General features: G+C 32.0%; 1 long non-coding RNA gene across 3 annotated transcripts in view; it reads right to left on the bottom strand.

The window, feature by feature from the left end:
- LOC145279916 (uncharacterized) overlaps window positions 1-5,793 on the bottom strand; it is a 426,821-nt gene extending 421,028 nt beyond the window's left edge. For all 3 annotated transcript variants that reach the window (XR_013868486.1, XR_013868485.1, XR_013868487.1), the window contains exon 1: window positions 5,635-5,793. This is a non-coding gene — a long non-coding RNA (uncharacterized LOC145279916). The remainder of the gene's footprint in view (window positions 1-5,634) is intronic.
- Window positions 5,794-17,712: the final 11,919 nt, after the last annotated feature.

The following is a 17,712-nucleotide window of genomic DNA, read 5'->3' as shown; positions in this document are numbered from 1 at the left end:
ACACTTTACACGTTCATATTTCGAAAGCAAATATGTGGAAGTATTTTCATTAACTATGTTCGCATTTTAGATAATTAAAAATGCTCAACCATGTAGTTTATTTTACATACGCTGTTTTTTATAATCTGGGTGTCCCAGAGTGAACTAACAAACGTTTATATTAAAATAGCATTACTAAGTATAATTACTACGTTTCAAATTGAATTTTATGATCGGAAGTAAGATTGAATGCTAATTGATTAGCATAGGTTTATAGACGGGCCATATTTTATAATAATAATAATAATAATAATAATAATAATAATAATAATAATAATAATAATAATAATAATAATAATATAATTCAAGATTGGTATGGGAAGGAGCGAGGTTTACTTAGATTATTTCTACATATCTAGCCCTAAACCTTATAAACATGAGATTTTATGAGCTTATTAAGACTATTAAGCTATTCATTCTTAAAGTCAATGAAAGGAAAATGGACTTACAGACAACTATTAAAATACTAACTAATAATAATAATAATAATAATAATTTATTTTATGTTATGGACGCTGGTACATTAGAAAGTGTAATACGATTGTACGTTATACTCAATTCATATTGAAATGAAAGAGGGGAATGAGACCACAGATAAAAATTTAAATCCAAGTTTTAGAGCCTATAAAGAGTTGATGTAGAACTAATGTTGTTTAATTTTAGATGAAAACAAGATGTTATGAAGAATATTATCGTACATAAGTAGATAGAGAGTCATATGATAGAAATTAAGTCTTAGTGATTTCAGATTGGCTGTATTTTAATTTCATCATATGTTTACATCGTGGAAATTGTTATATTTTTTAATTAATTACTTTTTCACCTTGCGGGGATAGTTTCATCTTGACTGCCTCTGAGATGGAAAGATTACAAAATTTAGAGCCTGGCTTGTACACTTTTTTTCTTCTTTCAGTATAGCTTATTTTACTAAGAAGGATACATTTTTGAATTTTAGTTTTTTGATTAAGTACTATTATTATTATTATTATTATTATTATTATTATTATTATTATTATTATTATTATTATTATTATTATTATCATTATTATTATTATTATTATTATTATTATCATTATCATTATCATTATTTTTATTATTATCATTATCATTATTATTATTATTATCATTATCATTATTATTATTATTATCATTATTATTATTATTATCATTATTATTATTATTATTATCATTATTATTATTATTATTATCATTATCATTATTATTATTATTATCATTATTATTATTATTATCATTATTATTATTATTATTATCATTATTATTATTATTATCATTATTATTATTATTATTATCATTATTATTATTATCATTATCATTATTATTATCATTATTATTATTATTATTATCATTATTATTATTATTATCATTATTATTATTATCATTATTATTATTATAATTATTATTATCATTATTATTATCATTATTATTATTATCATTATTATTATTATTATCATTATTATCATTATCATTATTATTATTATTATTATTATTATCATTATTATTATTATTATCATTATCATTATTATTATTATTATTATAATTATTATTATTATCATTATTATTATTTTTATCATTATTATTATTATTATTATCATTATTATTATCATTATTATTATTATTATTATCATTATTATTATTATTAATATCATTATTATTATTATTATTATTATTATTATTATTATTATTATTGGCTCACATGGAGCTTTCACACAAATCAACAAACGATCTGATTGGAAATCTGTGGTATTCTCTGGAAGCTGAGTGACAACAAGTCTCCCCAGACGTCCAGACCTCTCCGCCCCCTTCGATAGCATTTGCAAATGAATTTGCATCATCGCAACAGCCGCTTACCATTGATTTCTCGCTGGTAGTCGCCATTGTTTTTTTATTATTATTATTATTATTATTATTTTTATTATTATTATTATTATTATTATTATTATTATTATTATTATTATTATTATTATTAATGTTTTCAGTATTAAAAGAATACGTATGGTTTTACTTTGATTACTGTGCATGTGGCGCCAATATAAGTTTGGGATTTGAAGTGCGACTGAGCCTTATTGCTATTATGGAAAGGTATGGATATTCGTTTTAAATTTATTTGTATTGTTTTTTTCTAAAGTGCTATTGTCTCAACTTATATAGTAGTCAGAGGGATGTCGTGAAGATTCCCATGATTAGGGTTATTGGGTAGATACTATTATTGTTAATTAGAGAATTTTTCCTGATTTCCTGTAGTAAAGTTATAAATATTATGAGTGTTGCGATCACCGGGAATTATCTCATATGGGTGGTAATACAGAGGAGCATTATGTTCTGGTTGTTCGATTATTGTACAGAAATACATAGCATCTTTATCAATGCAATATTTTTAGTGAACAATTATTCTTATTTTGGGAGTTACAATTTGATTTAGGGGATAAATTGTCTTAAGGTGATTAATTTTACTTATTATTCGATGTAATAATTCTCTGTGCTACTTTAGGCACGTTTGATTAGATATTTTAATATTTTTGTTTATTATTTCATCAAGTGCTATATCTATGTAGATATTTAAAGGAGTTTCCACAATTTAAATAAATTCTTTAATTTTTTAAACATAAACAGAGAGAGTTCAAACAAATGCATTTCTCTCGCCTAACACGGTTATATGTGTTTGATTGATTCTGAAAAACTTTCGAGTTTGGATTATGTTGTTTTAAATGGGAATTATTTTTATTGTATTAGAGGGATTTGTTGTAATGGATTTAGTTCGAGTCATATTGTGGGTAATTACACATTTTTTTTTACTTGTATTATACTTGTTTTTGCAGTAGTCTATTTTTTCTATGCATCCTTAATTATAGAAAGCAAAACTTAGATCAGATGTGTTTTTAATCTAAATCTGAAATTCCCCTAGCGACAGAAAGTATTATAGATTTAATGATTGAATTTGGTGATTAAAATATTTGTGTACATACAATAGTGTCAGTTTAAGCTTGCGATACGAACTGTCCGATTAGGGTTTAAATTAAATGAACTATTAAAAAAACGTTAGATGTTTTCTTACTAGAGTCTATGTCAATGACAAGGCTGACGTTTTTGAAAAACTTGTGAATTTTTTTTTTATATGCCTGGTTACTGCAATCAGTTATATAGAGATTATTGACAACACACCTAAAATAATACCTTTTTGTTTAAAAGTGAATTTGTTATTTACCACTTTCGAACAATTTTAAAAAAATAGGTTATGCGTATATATTGATTACCCTATATTTTTTATTCACGTCGTATCAGATCTATATCGATAAAGTTATAATTTTGCTATGATGTGGAAGACCTGGGAACCAACTAGTCCCTGCTGTATAAAAACATTGATACTATATAATTATGCATATCATTGTATATATACATATATATATATATATATATATATATATATTATTATTATTATTATTATTATTATAATACTTTTTAATATGTTATTATTACCAAAATAATGTTTAAATAGCTACAGACACTAGTGTTTCATCCTTTCGGCAATCATCAGTGCAGGGTGACACGATTACTGCCGGTCGCGAGATCCGAACTCGGCCACAAAGCTATATCTGACTCCATTAGAAAGGAACAAATCTCAGGGCAAACCTGAACCGCAGGAAATATGGTTGAAATGTAATCATTTAGTTTTGAATTGTGTTACATCCTTTCATAGTGATCTAATGATTATAACATCATGATCTGCACACGCGAGCTTAAGTGACCGACTTTCATTTCAACTTTAAAGTGTTCAACATAAGATCCGAGTTATTAAACGAACTGACATCTATAATATAAATCTCACCCGCCTGTTTAAATATATGTATGTATGTATGTATGTATGTATGTATGTATGTATGTATGTATGTATGTATGCCTAAAAATTTCGACCGAGGTGACGGATCAGTGTCATTTTCAAGGACGATCTCGCGGACGACAAATTTCGAATAACATTATTTCTTTCAATCTTAACTGGGCACTTTTCTACAAGGAGGGGTCGCTTTTTTCGTCGATATTTTCGAAAGTCATCCCCACTTTTCGATTTACTTACTTTAATTTAAACCTTCGCCACGTTCGGTTTGGCGATGGGCGCAACGGCAATGGCGTCACTTTTTTTAAAGTTATTTTTTTCCTCCGCGGTACGGGTTCGTGTTTGCCTGCTTGCTACTACTTTTTTTGCTTGCTCAACACCCACCTCCAAACACCCAAGCAACGCGGAGCACCCAAGCTATATATATATATATATATATAATAAATTCCACAGCCAAACAACGTCGCAGCCCACAAGAGCCATGACAGATGTTTCGGATGTGTCTAACTGATGAGCCCAAATGAGAGCGAAACTCGAGTCTTGGACTTCCGGTTCTTTGACTGTCATGGCTCTTGTGGGCTGCGACGTTGTTTGGCTGTGGAATTTATTATATGCAATCTCTCACATTCTGAATATATATATATATATATATATATATATATATATATGTGTGTGTGTGTGCGTGTGTGTGTGTGTGTAGTATCTGTGCTTAGCGAGCCAATCTTTACTCATGCAAAAATTATTAAAGAACAACTAAATATTACATTTTATTCTTTTTTACTTTTGTTATTTCTTGCTTTGTATGAATTTTGTTGAGTCAAGGTCAAGCCTAGTTTATGATTAGGCTGTATTTTCCTAGTAATCATCATGTTGATGTTTTGCATTTCGATTGCTCTTCATATATATATATATATATATATATATATATATATATATATATATATAAGAACAAGTAGTTAATAAAACCTGTAAAAAACACTTTGAAAAATAGTTAAAAACATATTAAATTTTTAAAAGGAAGCACACAATAAGTGGATAGTCCTTAATTCAGCGGAGTTTCGAAAAAATACTTTCCTTCTACAACACTATAAGTATTATTATGTGCCTAAACTAAAAAAAAAAAAATCAGCTACCAAAGTTTTTTTTTTTTTTTATAGAATTACACGTCTATATAAAAAATATCGCGGGGCTGCTTAAAATGTGACTACAACATTGTCGTTTTCAAGTTTAATGTAAACACATTTTTGTTGATCCGTCTTTTTAAATAATCGGATTCTGCTGGACTCTCACCATCATTACCAACCATTACTGTGTTCCTATTTACTTACCTACTGACAGGCAAAGAGTTTTTTCACGTGAGGAAAATCTAGCTACCCCAAAAGGGGCACTCTGGATAGGAACGAAAATAAAAACTGTGTCAATTGACAAGGAGTTCTCCTCCACTGACGGAGGACAGAAAAAAATGAAGTGTAGCATAAAAAAAGATACTACACTGTGATCTTGCCCCGAAAGCTAAGGAAGAATAGCAAGGCTGACACTTATTGACACTTATCCTCGAGATGCTTTTTGAAGAGACTTGTTATTCAGACACTATGAAATATCACTTGTTTTTATCAGTAAGCGATCACTAGTACTAACTTGTGTGAGAATATCTAGTGATTAAGAAATAGTACTATAAAACAAACAGATCAATGTGTCAGCAAAATGAATGTGCTTGAGCGGTAAGTAAACTTTGGATCACTCACGTTCTGGTCCGAGCCGCGAACTATTTCCTTTTATGCGAAAGTGACAGAATAAGAGTCTTCTCTTTGCTCCGAAGCAGCATATGCGTAGGATTGCATATCGTGCACGATGTTTGTGGTTTGTGACATCTGACGCGAGTTTTGAGATAAACATTCAACTCACTTGGTGGCAGACGTGCATGACAGATGAAACCATATATGGTATGAATATACTTGCAAAAGTCTAAACAACGCACAAATGCACATATATGAACATGTCAATATAAATAAATACGTAGTCATTGTATGTGTGCGTCTCCCCCGTTCTCTTTTTCTGTGTCTATCTATATATACACGCATACGTAATCGTGTATAACCAACTCTATGCGTTTTCTATATACCTGCCTGACTGCAATCTTTCATCTTCAAAATCCAGTTAGATCGTACGTGGACAAATCTGTGTGGGTATATATATATATATATATATATATATATATATATATATATATATATATATATATATATATATATATATATATATATGCATATATATGTGTGTGTGGTATTGGGATTCCCAGTTTAATTGCTATATAGGTAGTTTTAGAAATAGAAAGATATATAAACATGTATTTGGGTACTCATCAGCGAATTAGTCAGAGTAAGGTGACTTGGGTTTGACGCCTGACTGCAATCTTTCATCTTCAAAATCCAGTTAGATCGTACGTGGACAAATCTGTGTGGGTATATATATATATATATATATATATATATATATATATGTGTGTGTGTGTGTATGTGTGTGTGTGTGTGTGTGTGTGTGTGGTATTGGGAATCCCAGTTTAATTGCTTTATAGGTAGTTTTAGAAATAGATATATAAACATATATTTGGGTACTCATCAGCGAATTAGTCACCTTGAACCACCTAGATTAGAATGTACCGGAAATTAAGGGGTGACACGGAATTATGGTCGTAGACACTTCCGGTTAACGACCACATGGAAACGTGCGGGAGAGCTTCGTCTAGGCAGCAGAGGAAGCAGACGGGAGATTTGGGTCTCTCCCGACGACCAGGGTCCGAGATGTTAGGCTTGCCTTGAATAAAACAGATTGACGCTTCAATTCCATCTTGCTGTCCATTCATGAATCTGTCTGCAGCACCACTCCCCAGCAAGATTGGAAGACCAGCGACCAAGATGTCGTGCGCTGGCCAAGGCAAACCAGGTAGTTCGTATTATACATGTCTCGGAAATCGTCAAGGCAAGAAGAAACCGTAAGTCATTAGAAGAATAGCAAACACATGTTTATACGTGAGAACACACACACCCACACGTATATGTAAGAACATTAATAAGAAAACACAGACCTGTAACAATATACGTTAGTAATAATAAATCATAAATAATAAGCATACATTTTAAGGTAACATATATATGTAGCTATATATGTGTGCTATATATACATGTATGTATATATATATACATGTATATATATATATATATATATATATATATATATATATATATACATGCTCATTTGCATATATGGATGTGTGCTTTATTTGTTACTTAAACTAAACATAAGCTTAATGGTGACGATTACGAAGATCTATGTATTTCTATCTTTGACGTTAAGACAATGATATATTTTCCCTCTGGCTATCTTTCTCTCTCCCTCATTCACACAAACACACATACACACACACTCGTATATATATATATATATATATATATATATATATATATATATATATATATATATATATATAGTAAGTTATAAAATATACATGGCGATTAGGCTACACTGAATATTCCGCGTTTCATCCATTCTAGAGTCCTAGAGTGGGCGAAACGCGGAATATTCAGTGTAGCTTAATTGGCATATATATTTTATAACTTACTAACTAGCTCTACCTACGTATTGAGCACTTTTGAAGTAAATACTTAAAGTTAACGCATAAATTTATACTTTCGTATATTAAGTTTATGTGAGTAAATGAAGTAGTTATATATATATATATATATATATATATATATATATATTCTAGCTGTGCAGCATTTATTCTTGCTAGCATAGTTAGTTTAATTCGTGCAAGCATAAGCATCTAGTTTACATAATACGTTGTATAAATGTAACAATTGATCATCCTTTTGAAATATATTTATATATATTTTTGCGTGTATTTATATTATGTATGATTTTATATATGTATTTAATCTATATAATATTTAAACTTATCGTCTTTTTATTTTTCTCCCTTGGTAATACTCAAATTTACAGTTTTGTCAGTTGACATACATATTACGAGATAAAGATTTATTGGATTATCATATTATTTGTAGTAGTTGTCAAATTTAAATTGCTTAATAGCTAATTTTTCTTGGCTTTTTCTGCAGTATTTTTAGATATGAAATTGCTAAAAATCATATTTTTCTTTGAAAGCAATTTCGTGAGAATGAAACCACACAAAATGTCTTAATTTTAATTCATTTTTGTTTAATCTTTTCTATATATTTCATATGAAATATAAAAAAGGTGTACACACATGTATGTAAACTTTATGAAAAAAGGTACTAAAATAATACGCATATAAGAGTTAAAATATTATTTTATCCACTCCAGCATGTGCTAAAAACCAAAAAGGAAACAAGTGAGAAATTTCTCATTGTACTCGGCAAACATTTTTTCGTAACTATTTATCCACGTGAAGTATTTTATTAAAAACTATGAGGTATAATTCGCTTGAGAATTTAGAAAGTATTCCTTATGCTCACTATAATAAAATGAAAGTAGATGATTTAAAAAAAAATAATAAGTTTATAATAACAATATTATATCTGCAGCACCATTCCCCAGCAAGATTGTAAGACCAGCGACCAAGATGTCATGTGCTGGCCAAGGCAAACCAGATACAATGATAATAATTGTTGCAATATTGTAGCACACTGTTATTTGGTATTGCCACAAAATTTGTGCAATTATATTTATAGTCAGGTGTAATAAGAACAACTAACCGATTACCAGAATCACTGTCTTAAATGCACTGAATAAACTTGAAACATCAATCAGTTTTTCGTCTTGTCACAGGTGTCGACACACCTTGATTCTTTTCATGGAATTATTTGGATTGCCATTCTTTACATGGAATTATTAAGAATTCAAAGCTTCTCTTGCAAATTTAATACTGCTAATTCTTCTTGGGACAACGATATTTAACATTTGCAATTATAAACTTAAGTGTTGATTTAGGGATCTTGTTTATAACTTTTATATCATGACTTTCGTAAATTTCTTAATTATAACATTAACGATATGTTAAACATGTTATCCGTTGTAATTAATTTGCAATATTTTATATACTCGAAAGATGCATGAGATACTGCTTATCATAAATATTGTTTGTAGAAATTAAATTGTTGTAAACTACTATGTGAAATATATTTTTTCAACTCATATTTGGTTCATTACGCAATAATTTAATAATCAAATAAATAAAAAAAGCAATAATTTAATAATCAAGTAAATAAAAAAAGTAATTCGAAATAACTCCAGAAATAAAGATCATAAATGACACTATATTATCAAACCTTATTATAGGTGTAAGAATATACCAGGGGCGTGCAATAAGTAATGTCCCTAACCCACTTCCCATAGCAGTAGAGCAACGAAACTTGATACAGTTATTAGTCTTTCTCTACATAGGCACCACCCAGAGTTATGCATTCCTCCCATCGTTTGATGAGGCTCTGAAGACCGTTTTTGTAGAACACGCTAGGTTGGTCCTCCAACCACGACGTGACTTCAGAAATCAAGGCTGCATCATCTGGGAAACGCTTTCCTTTCGAAAACAACTTCATGGCTGGAAAGAGGTGAAAGTCAGAGGGTGCAAGGTCATGAGAGTAGGAAGGATGGGTTAGGATTTCATAACCACACGCCCGTGCTTTTGATCTGGCGACATGCGAGTTGTGAACCGGAACGTTGTCCTGCAGGAGGAGGGCACCTTTGCTGATCTTGCCTCGCCTCTTGATTTTGATAGATTCCATTAATTTCCTGAAAAGTGAAGCATGATAGGCTCCTATAATTGTGGTACCCTTTCAAATACAAAAAGCGGATCATTGCTTGACATTCAACAGGCTCCATTTCACATCTGACTCAGTTCAAACACCTGTAAAACAGAAACCACAATTCGTTTAGAGCTGTAATTTGCCACATAACCCGTAGAGCACACGCACACACACACACACACACACACACACACACACACATATATATATATATATATATATATATATATATATAGTAGAGCACATGTAAAATTTCAGCTAGATCAGACAACTGAAAGTGGGCCAGGGGCATTAGCTATTGCACGCCCCACGTATTATAATGCATATTGACTATACTATTGTGTAGGCGCATACCTGTGTAATTATTTATGTATGCATGCAAATCCATGTACACACGTGTTTGATACCTCGCAGGATCAATGCATATCAGTGACTCGGACGTTACGATGACCTTTACAAAAGATTAATGCCATGTATAGAAAACACCGATAGCACGTGAGCAATGATAAAATCACAGCACACCAATTCAAACGCATGTATCCACTCGAATGCTTTACTATTACAGAATTTCTGAACAATAGTATGTATTGGCTTTTAATTTTCTCACCAGTATTATTGCATTATTATTTTTTACTTGATAGCGAGGTCAAAATTTAGGACGAAAAATTCCTGGTCAGTGAGTGATCACATTTTTTGGAAACAATACCGATATAAATGCCGTCGTCATCTGGGCCAAATAAAAAGAGATGCAGAAAGAAAGAGACACAGAGTGGAAACCGCGACACGGGAGGGTGTTAACAACATACTATACCCTACCACTACTATCATTAACCCTGTCAAGCACGCAATTAGTCCTGTCATTCTGTCATTGAAACAAAAGTCACCCCTCGCCAAACTTTCACGAAAAACACTCGTCTTGCTAAAACCACCATCAATAATTTCCAACACTCTTTATCAATGCCTAAACCTAAATGTAGATTCCATGAACAAAGCTTCTTCCTTAGAACTGCACGCCTGTGGAACTCTGTTCTAATTGCCTGTTTTCCAGCTGACTACAATCTGATTGTCTTCAAGTCCAACGTAAACAAGTTCTTGATGAACCGCCCCCCTAAGTAATCCAATTTACAAATTTCCCACTATTTATGTTTATTAAACTATAACCATATTGACTAATGTATACCTATTAACCCTTATCCTCGAATAGCCTCCGGGCATTGATAAGTGTTGATTCCTGTGTAAAAAAGCTTATATTTACAAAAATAAACGAAATATTTTAATAACCAACTGTGTTAGCGTTCTATTATCACCAACGAGTGTATAAGTCAAGAAATGACAAAGGTCTTTTTTTTTTATTAAATAAACTTAAAAACATCAGAGGGGGGAAACAAAGAGACTACGATTGCTAACATGGACACTGTTATATTGGTTTACTTGGATTTATATTCAAACATTATCAGCTCAGGTGAAGATGCGCTACGAGATTCCATTGTATTTGCCTCACTATAAACATCTCGTTGCAAAGTGCGAGATCAAGTGTCTTTTGAGATAGAACGGTTGTTATCAGTGTGTTCTTACGTCGGTTAACTCATGCATCATGATAAAATATTGATTTCAATACACAATTGTAATATGATTTGAAACGTTAACTTGTATGTTTACGAACGTTATTAAATTCAAGTACGCGTGATGCATTTTTATTTTGGGGCTTAATATAGTGCTTGTCGTGTTTGTGTTTTTTACTATTAAATATTCTCTGAAATTTCAGAGCTGATGATAATGTGTCATACGCCGCATTTTGACAGAAACTCGTAGGAAAACGTTAATATTATATCGGTGTATATATATATATGTATATATATATATATATATGTGTGTGTGTGTGTGTGTGTGTGTGTGTGTGTGTGTGTGTGTGTGAGTGTGGGTGTATGTGTGTGTGCGTGTGTGTGTGGCAGCAAATTCGTTTTCGAACATTGCCATTACTTGATATAGCACACACAAAAAAAAAAGATATACAGAAACACGAAAACAAATCAGTGATAGGCCGCACGAAGGTGGATTTTAAGCCCTGCCAAACTCTGGCATTCTCTGGCACACATTGTGCAGACATGTGCGCCACTAGTATCACGTTCTTGATGGTCACTTCTATGTATAATCAACTGCCGCTTCAAACCACCTGCTGCTTTATACGTCTGCCCACAGTTGACACAGGTCAGATCTGGCAACACAAGACTGCTTTGTGGCCCACTGTGCTGATGAATAGTCTGGTGGCTTATCAGCCCAGCTCTGCTCAGACATAATCTTCCGCACACGTCATACTCGAGAGGAATTTGGCGCCCCCATCCGTACACTGCTCCTTTCAGCCCCCGATACCAAGTTTCAGCCGCTCATACTGGGCTCGATTTGCCTCAACCACACACACACACACACACACACACACACACATATATATATATGTATATATATATATTGAAAATCGGTAAATCGTTGAATTGCTGAATAGACGCATACTTCATACATATAAACATTGGCACATATATGTATGTACATGTGTATATATATATATATACACACATATATATGTATAAATATATGAGTTTTTATGTTTGTATGTGTTATAAGAATGACTGTAAAATATACTGTCATAAAAGTTTTCAACTTGGATAAGGTTCAATACAGTCAATACATTATTCAGATATGTAAACAGGTATTACATAGTGCTTATTAACGCAACTTTCCACGAGTTTTTATTAGAAAACTAATAATTATTTCTTCAAATTTTAGTAATTCTTTTTTTTATCGGTTCCAATCCTAACCCATGTCATGCTGTATTTGTTAACAAGCTTTTATACTTATTTATTTTGTTATCACACGTGATCACTTTTTACGAACGTATTATCATTTGCATTAACCCAAATCACAGCTCCTTGAGATTTATATCACATATTCAGTTCAGTTATAATGATATTCTTCATATTACCTCCGCACAATTGCACACTGTTGAATGTCATTTGAAGTCCAATGAACTCAGAAAGGGGAAATTATTTCTAGTAGATATCCAAATGTCAAGTCAAATAAATGTTGCTAATTTCACCAAAACGACGATTGGATCTTTGTTTTTACGTTAGTAAATATATTTACATTTATTTTTACTGCAATAACATTTTGATAGAATACTGTAATTTGGACAAATGTCTACAATAAAACTATAAAATTTAATGTCAGATGTAACAGAATATGGTTGAATATCAACAACAATAATTTCTCTTTTCAGAAGTAAGAGCTCTTGCGACCTGGTGTCATAAATATCCCAAGTATTATTCTTTGCCAATATTAATTCTATTGTAGTTTGGTGTTTTGCTGGAGGATTGTAATGTCGTACCCTGAATATTCATGATGTTTTAATTTTCGTATCTACAACTTTAATTTATTTCTAAATGAAATTTTTCAAGATCGTTTAATATATTAGTCGTTGAAAAATTTTTTACTGGTTTGCCACTCCTTGATATAATGCTTTCACATAACTTACAAATTTATTCATATTTTTTATTCATCATAATACAGCCAATAAAAATTAGTTGTCATTATATTTGAAGATCTGCATCTCGTTGGCTAAGGATGACATCTCGCTTAATACAATATAGTTCTTTTGAAAACATTACGGTAAGTGAGCCATTTCATAAAGGTTGAAAGAATTTCCTTTGAATTAGGCTTATACAGTAAGTCACAGAAAACAAAACGATTCAAAATGCTCGTTTCAGTAAAATAATTTAGCACACATAAATCATGTATGTTTACTCAACTTATGCTAACTGTTAATGAATGATATGTATTAATTTTTAGAGACGTTCTGCTTGTTTCCCTTATATATAATGTTGCTTATTCCCAATCAATGCCGTGATTTGGCTACCGTTCAGTGACAGTCATCTCTTTGAGCGTTTTTCATCAATAAAGCAAATATCTTCAGATTAAAAACTTCCGTATAGTTATGTAAGCTAAAGAATTGTCACCGTACTCTGTCCGCATATTATTGAAGGTCGGGTGGTTATTTTACTCTTATTTAAAGAGATAACCATCCAGCTACAAAATTCGCCATTAAAATATATTTTAAAAGGATGCAAAAGTAACCTTTTAAATTGTTTTAATTGTTAGACTTCTTTTAAGAGAAAAGTGATATTTTCGGTAAACATTGGAGCCATATATATGAATAGGCCAACAAAATGAGGAACAGAAAAGAAATTAAATTCGCACTCTTGATTCAGATGAATATTTAAATGAATGACATTGCATGACATTTGCTGCCGAAAAAGTAGCAACAAGTTGCTATGAAGCAGGCGATCAACAGAGAAAAGTGTTGTTTAGAAGAAATAGTTTACCATACACTCTTGTATATATAACCGTGTTTATCGGTTACCCTTACTCGCGTGGCATTATATTCTTACCTCCAGATAATGTCGGGCCATCAGATGAAGATTACTAAAGGTTTCGAGGATTTCGAGGGAAGGGCGCGTATTATTTCGTTAAATATAATTTACGTTGATAGATTGAATTCTTGTGGAGAGCCAAGTGCTTAAGGTTTAGATTGCAATTTCGAAATATTTTCAATCAGGATCTCAAAACCAAAACAAAATTTAAAAAGTATAATACTGGTCTGCGAAGTTTCAAAGATAATACATCTTATAAGTGCTCCGAGGGTAATTTGCTTTGCAGAATCTAAAAATCACATTCATTTTGTTCAATAAGCTCACGTTTTTGAGATACGAGACAGTAACAATAATTAAAACGCCATTTAGTGCTATTTATTCCCTTTAATTCTGGAAAAACATCTTGACAAGAGATATATTTTTTCTTGTATAGTTCAGAAGATAAAGAGAATATATAACAGAAAATCTAATCATGGATGAAGGACATTTTCAGTTACTTTCTCCTGACACGAATATCCTTGCGGAAACGTTCCCCTGTTCATCACTGAAGTCACCACAGTTGTGAGAGAAATAGTGTTAACTGATACCGTCTATATTCTGAATGACATGCGAGCCCCTAACTTTTGATAGCTGTTCAAGAGCTCATTGACTTCTTTCTTGTATTCTGAACTTCGGTTATTCCCTACAATGTTTCTTATGACTGACTTAAGCGACCGCCAAACAGACAGCTCAGTTGCATTAAGTGCAATGTCAAACATTGAGTCCTTCATAAGTTCCCTTATCTGAGGCGCATCAAAGATGCCAGTCTCAAGCTTTTCCAGACTGATCCGAGGAAACTCCTACTGCAGAAAAGTAAATCCTATGCTGTTCTTGTCCATTGCCTTTACAAAGTTCTTCAACAGTTTGATATGTAAAGATGGGAGTAAGACTTTGTTTGGTTCCACAAGAGAACAAGTCCTAACATTGCGTGAACCAGGTTCCAAGCATTGTTGTGGTGGCCATTCTTGTCTGACAAAATGCTGATCATCAGCCCGATTATCCCACACACATAAAAAGCATGGATACTTTGTGCGTAGTCAGAAAACGAATCCAACTACCTTAAGATTTTCACAGATCAAACAACCATGGTCATGTAGTTCAAAGCAAAGAGTATCTGATCCATGTTCTCCTGAGTTTCTTTCATTTGCACCGAATGACCGATTGGAATTGAAGTGTAATTATTTCTGATGTGAAGAAGGGCTACCTGATGTGAAGAAGGGCTTCTGCTAAAGGATTCGATGAACAGTCTCCATTCAGTAGCAACATCAGCACTGTTGTTGCAATAATCTAATGACGAGTCCTTCTGGGTTGGGAATAACTGTCTAACTTCTCTTTCACGCCCTCAGTACCAAGGAAAGTTGTCTCAGGTGCTAAAAAGTTTTCTCACGAAGACGAGAACTCAGAAGCTTTGCTGACTCCTTTGATAGGTTTAAATCCCGTGCCCGGTCATGGAGTTCTGCTTGTGTAAGAGACACTGGTCGGACATTCTCTTATCATTCTGGCATGTATTCTCAACCCTCCGCCCTGTGTAGTCCGTTATCAGATTCTGATTCAGAGCTAGATTTCATTGCAACATCTGGCTCAGGAACAGACAAGCCTGGACTATGTGGGAATGGTCGTATAGCAGACGGAACATAAGGATACTGAATATAGCGCTTGTTCTTGCGGTTGACTCATTTAAGATTAGTCATGCAGAAATAGCAGTCTGACATACGATCTTTACCCTCTCTCCAAACCTCGGAACAGCGAATGCCACACTTTTTCTTTTGCATTTCTCCAATCACGCAAGTTCTCGACACATGTTTTGCAGCTATTATGGGATGCAAATGGCTTGTCCTTGTCCCTAAGCTTAACTCCAAAGTATGGTATGCATTCTTCACAAAATCAGTAACATTTGCGCGTCGACAAGGAAGAATCACTTTACTACATATGTATCAGAACCTATCAGGATGACTTGTGAATTTGCGTTCCAAAAACTGATACGTGTCCAGAATAGAAACAAAAAAAGCACGGATTTTTTTTAAAAAGCATACATTCTTATAAAATCAATCACATCGATTGGAGATCACGCTTTTCTATAGCATTTTCAGATTCAGTGTTGTCAGTGCAGTTTGTCAATGTAATCAATCCAGTTTCAGTTCTGGTTTAAACTTCCTGAGAGTAAACAAAAGCATTATTAGGTTTCAATATCAGTTTCTGGGTGCTACAGTATACTATTTATGCAAAGAAAAAATAAGAATAGGCTATACCTGTAACCTTGTTTTTCTTATACTTAGCACTATACAAGGCCCAAAAGTCGCACTACCTATATCTAAAAAAAACAACAACTAGATTTGATCCAAGGAAACGGATGTCATTTTATCTATAAATCACTTGAAACCTTTGACCTTTGAAAGAAAAAAAAATAAGCGCAGCCCAGTTTAATACATGAATCTGTTAAACACATACGTTGTATAAAAATTAAATGACACACACAGATTTCTGTCCCGCTTACAATATACAATATATCTATCTATCTCCCCCCTCTCCCTCTATACATATACATATATATATAAAACATATCTATTTAGTCTATGCATGTATACAATATATCTATCTATCTATCCATCTATCTATCTATCTCTTTCTCTCTCTCTCTCTCTATATATATATATATATACATATATCAATATATATATTTAGTGTAAATTATCTATCGATATATTCTATATATAAATTCAGTGAAGATAGGCACACTATCTATCGATCGATCTACATATATATATATACATATATATGTATGTATATATATTTTGTGTGTGTGTGTGTGTGCGTTGTGTCTGCACAAATAATTAACAAGAACACGGAAAGTAAAGGTATTCAATAATATATCAAGAAGAAAAATTATATACATATTTACATTTCTTCAGATATACTTCAGTGGGAGATATTCCGGCAGGTGGCGTGTTGCATGTCTTACTGGAGGTAACATAGGCGTCTTGCCTATTTTGCGGTCGTTGCCGAACTCCCCCGGTAGTGGTGATTGATTACCTCACTCACCCGCCTATGCTAATTAGCGGGCGTCTCCACAACAATATATATTTCACAGCTCGTCAGTGCGGCTTCGACGACGTTAATCGTACATCAGAAATCCAATAATCCAGGGTGATATCATATTATTGCACTCTTTACTAAATTGTTAACATCAACGAAACGTTACTTCCGTAGGAATTTTCCATACACACATATATATATATATATATATATATATATATATATATATATATATATATATATATATATATATATATATATTCCTACGCGAGTAACGTTTCGTTGATGTTAACAATTTAGTAAAGAGTGCAATAATATGATATAAACCTGGATTATTGGATTTCTGATGTACGATTAACGTCGTCGAAGCGTAGAGCAATGTGCGTAGGATTACTTACGTTTATGTATTCACAAATAAAAAGTTCTATGGAGAGGAAATTCGTTTGTAATTGATTAATTTTAATGTTCAGTTATATATATATATATATATATATATATATATATATATATATATATATATATATATATATATATATCGCACACCTAA

The sequence above is a fragment of the Euprymna scolopes genome, chromosome 7 (genome assembly GCF_053919585.1).
Source record: "Euprymna scolopes isolate OS-2025 chromosome 7, ASM5391958v1, whole genome shotgun sequence".
Lineage (NCBI taxonomy): Eukaryota > Metazoa > Mollusca > Cephalopoda > Sepiida > Sepiolidae > Euprymna > Euprymna scolopes.
The sequence above is the reverse complement of the archived record's forward strand: the minus strand, read 5'-3'. Positions and strand labels throughout refer to the sequence as shown.